The sequence below is a fragment of the Vicugna pacos genome, chromosome 32 (assembly GCF_048564905.1).
Source record: "Vicugna pacos chromosome 32, VicPac4, whole genome shotgun sequence".
NCBI lineage: Eukaryota > Metazoa > Chordata > Mammalia > Artiodactyla > Camelidae > Vicugna > Vicugna pacos.
In genome coordinates this window covers 13,320,111-13,324,861 of record NC_133018.1, presented here as the reverse complement: position 1 = coordinate 13,324,861, position 4,751 = coordinate 13,320,111, and the positions used below count along the sequence as shown (strand labels likewise).

Genomic DNA, 4,751 nt, shown 5'->3' with positions numbered 1-4,751 from the left:
AGATGGCAAAATCAGGCTTCAGAGTCAAGACTGACCACATCCAGAGTCCAGGCTTTTTACTACTGCATCTGATAGTGCACAAGGTGATTTTATGTGCTACAAGTATGGAATTTTTACTTCTAATAGTTACGTATCCATTCTATTTTCCATTAGAAGAATACAGGTTTTCTATTTACAGTAGTGATTAAATTTTCCTTTTGAAATAAACATTCAGTGCTCACTTCGGCAGCAAAAATCCCCAAATTGGAACAATGCAGAGAAGATTAGCCCCTGCGAAAGGATAATATGCAAATATGTGAGGCGTTCCTCGTTTTTACAATGTTATATTATATCAATTATATCTAAATGAATGAATGAATGAATGAAGTAAACTTATATAGTAGCATTCATAATAGCCTAAAGGTAGAAACAGCTCAATTATCCATCAACAGATGAATGGATAAACATGCTGTGGTGGATGCTGACAATGGAGTATTATTCAGCCATAAAAAGGAAGGAAGCACTGACACAGGCTATAGCATGGATGAACCTCAAAAACGATGCTCAGTGAAAGAAGCCAGACACAAAAGATCATGTATTGTATGATTCCATTTATATAAAATGTCCAGAACTGGCAAATCCATAGAGACGGAAAACAGATTAGTGGCAATGAGGGGTTAATGGGAGGTGAACACGGGGAGAGCCGGCTTCGTGGGTATGGGGTTTTATGTTGGAGTGATAGAAATGTTTTGGTATTAGATGGAGGTGGTGGTTACACAGCACTGCGAATATACTAAATGCTGCTAAATTGTTCACTTTAAAATGATTGCGTTTAAGTTATGTCAATTTCACCTCAATAAGGAAAAAATGAACTTATCTAAGTTTAAAGAAGAAAATTAATTTCCTTAAATGTTCCTTTATTTAAAGAAAAATATGAAGTAAATCATAGCACAGGGGGAGTACGATGGTGGTACTTAGAAAACATGGCACCATCTTATCCATTAAAAGCGCAAGGCATCTCCTTAAGGGCAGAGTCTGGCAGAGTCTGGCAGAGTCTGAGTCTTGCCCTCCTTTGTTTTTTTTTTCCCCCTGCAGCCAGCTCAGTGCTTAAGAAATACTTGTTGAGTTCAGCTCAGCCCGGCTTAGTTAATTGAGTTAAGGCGAGCTGAGTCGTACTGAATGCACCAGCTGGCTGGCCTGGAGGAGATCCAAGTTGAAGATGTTAGGAATCACACTAATTCAATAAGCGGCTGCAAGGTAGTCTAAGTGATGCGACCATGTGTTTCCTTACCCGACTTAGCTGTGTTCCGCCGGCACCTGGTAAGCCTTTCCTCCCCTGGCATCCGCTGTGTGTGTGTTTGCAGGAGGCACCAGGCAAGATAGTAGGAGAGAAGGGAAAAGGAAAACACAGTGGTCCTCAGGCTCAGCTGGAAGCCCCTGGATGGTGGAAGGGAGTGGAGAACTTCCTGGTCTGTCTACGTACAGGTGAGGCTGCAGTCTACTTCTCCCTTGTCCAAAGCACTCCTTGTGCACCTCCTGTAGCAATATAACCAAGAGGTCATGCCCTTGACTCTGATTGCCTGAGTTTGAAGCTTGGAGAAATTAATTCATCTCTCTGCACCTTCATCTCCTCACCTGTAAAATAAGGATGAAAATAATACCCCCTGCACAGGGTTCTGGGGAGGACTCGATCAAACAGTTCCTGTCAAGTGCTTAGCACACACTTTCGGGAGCATTGTAAGCACTCAGAAAGGTTAGCTGTGATGATTAACAGTGACCGGCACAGAGGAGAGGTGGATTTGAAATGCGTGGCAGGGCTGGTGCACAGAGACCAGCTTTCCAGACATGGGAGGACAGAGCAGAGGAATTGTTTGTAAACATCTTAAACAGAAGCACATGGCTTGCTCATGTAGGTTCTTCTGGGATGGTGATGTAAGCTCAGAGTATGAGGCGGGAGTAGCAGAATCTGGCTGTTTTTCTCCCTTCTGGCAGGATGTTTCCTACTGAGAGAGTCCCCAGTAGCTGCCTGTCCCCAGAGACCAGACAAAAAGCCACACAAAGTTTTCCTCTTTCTGCTCTGCTCTGGGAAGCTGCTCTATTAATGTTAAGATTCGCGTCCTTGGTTAACCAGTGATGTGTGCTGGAGGGTTGTATGTAGTGGTCTCTGTCCACAGATCTCCAACCCACCTGCGAAGCTGTGAGTGGAAAGGGCAGGACACGGGAGCCCAGCGGTGTGATTTCTCAGACTCTGCACTTTGTTGCGGCACATGTGGCCTTGGTCAGGCTCGTGCTTCTTTCTGGTTACTGTTCCTCATTTGTGACTGTGTGAGTGGACAGGGGTTGCAGAAAAATCAGATTTTCAGGTTTAAAAATATGAGGAGCGGTTTGTTTAAATAAAAATGTGCAAAGGTACATATACAAATGGACATGAGATTTGCCACCTGGTTGAAATAGGGGCAGTGAGGGGTCCTATAGTCCCAGCCACTGAGCTTCTGTCACGCGTCTTCCTTGCTCCCATTCACTGTCTTCCTCCCTCCAGCAGCACCCAAGAATGCACATTTTGAAAACCACCAAATGAATGAATTCATGGGGCGGGGGGGTGGGACTAGAGTCCCAGATCTAGATAGAGTATGAGGGGGTCCTGGAGGTGGTCCCCAGCTGCATGGAGGAGGTAGAGCTCGGATCTGTGTGCAGGTCTGCCTGGCCTTTCCTGGCAGCATGACGTGGGAGTGTAGGACACTCATAGTGATGGCTTTCTGCCCTCCCAGCATCCATTCCTCCTTCTGGTAAGAGCACCCCAGTATTCTTTGGGGGCCCACTCACTCTCACTCCGCCTGTATGGCTTGGCTAGGCTTCAGCAGTGAGCACGTGACTGGGGCTTGGGCAATCAGATTGTTCTGTTCTATCCCCCTTGCCATAGTCATTGGTTTAGCAATGGGCATCTGAACCTATCAGAACCCACCAGACCTGACCCTGGAACTTTTACTGAGGCAACCAAGAGAAAGTCTTGATTTGACTTTGCAAAAATGTAAAACAGGTAGAAAATGCCAATCTCAAAATGAAAACAAAACAGAGAAAGGCAGAGCCAAAGAGATGGGGAGAGGAAACCCTGGAGACTTAATGGAGAGCCTGGATCCAGCTATGCCTGAGCTAATACAGCCCCTGCTTCTCAGTTAAAAACTCCAGTACATTTCTGATCTAGCTTGAGTCCATTCAAGTTAAGAGTTTGTCACTTTGCAACTGAATCTTCCTGACTAGTACACATGGGCAAGTTATTTATCTCCTTTAAGCTTTGGTTCTCTCATCAACTAAGTGTCTCTAAAAATCCATGAACCTCACCTTTAAGTGGATCTATAAACACATGTATTCCATAGCAGCAGCAGCAGCAGCAGCAAGAGACTAGCAAGAGTGGTCAAGGACTTTGAATATTTATTAGTTCTAAGGGAAGCAAAACAAGAGTTGGTTAATATCAGTTCACTTTATTCTCTAAATGAGGCCGGGGGAGAGCAACAGACAAATAAATGTCCATTATAAACAGGAACAGAGAAAACAGGAGGAGGCTACCTACTAATGGGAAAAGGCCAGGGGAATGCATACGAGGCCTCAATTTTGGATTTTTTTCTATTAGATGGTGGGGGAGGGGTCCACAGGGGACTAAGGTTCTCACAGTTCTGCAGGTGGGGCTGAGCCCAAGGGAAACCCCGCCAGTTGTATAAGTCCCCTCCAGGCTCTTGAGACCAGGGGAAAATCCAGGGGAAGAGATGAGAGGAATTTGTCTTAGAGCAGAAGGTTCAGAGGCATGAGCTCTACAACGGTGGGTGAGCCCCCGACAAGCCACAGCCATTGACGGTCAACATCATGCACGTGGCCAAATCTTCCCTGGACAGACACAGGCTGGCCTTTAGTGGCCAGGAAGAGCTGTTTCTGGGGACTGCCATCTCGGAACACTATTGCGGTCTGCTCAGGAACCCTTGAAATCGAAAGCCCCAAGCTCCCCTTGTCACTGCCATCGCACAGAAATACCACCAGGGGGGATTTCCCAGGGAATTTTTTGCAACCACTCAAATGTTTCATTTCCCATTGTTTGCCAGCCCCTCTCGGAGCCTCAACTGTCAAAGCGGCAGCAAACACAGGCTGCTTTTCCCCCAGGACCCCACAACGCCTGCTCTTGCTCCGGCTCCACGTTGGGAAGCTGGCGTTGGCAAGATGTGATCCACTCGGCCAGGGAATAAGGTCTGTTAGTCAACTAGTGAAGCAAGTCAGCAAAGGGAATACTGGGCTCTCCCCAGCCCACCCTGCTGGGGAGGTACCGTCCTGTGCCACCCCCCCTGGTAATTAGTATAGTCATGGCAACTAATAATTGTATTTATAGAAAGAAATCCCTTCCACAAGTCCAAAGCACTGCCCGAAATATACAATGCAGCTGTTAAATTTTTGCTCTTTAAATATGAATTCGTATCATTTTTTTCCCTGATCCAGCGTATTTTAATGGGATTCTAAGTTGTATTCCATGTATCAGTGCTTAGAAAAGATCATCTTTATTGATTGATTGAAGACATCTGTTTTAGGCAGGCACTGTGCATTTTAGGGACCCAAATATTCTATGAAGGTGGAGAGACTTTAGGGAGGTTTAGGGATTTCAAGGCAACATGGGGTGGAGAGGGATAAACTGGGAGTATATCCAGGGGATGTTAGTCTGAGGGGTAGGTAGGAGTAGCCAGGTGGACACGTCCATGATCTCTCACAGATTGGCACTGAGCACATGTAGTATG

General features: G+C 46.0%; 1 non-coding gene across 1 annotated transcript; it reads left to right on the top strand.

The window, feature by feature from the left end:
• The first annotated feature begins 213 nt into the window (after positions 1-213).
• On the top strand, positions 214-315 carry LOC116276629 (U6 spliceosomal RNA). Its single transcript, XR_004186116.1, has one exon. It is a non-coding gene; the product is annotated as a U6 spliceosomal RNA (small nuclear RNA).
• Positions 316-4,751: the final 4,436 nt, after the last annotated feature.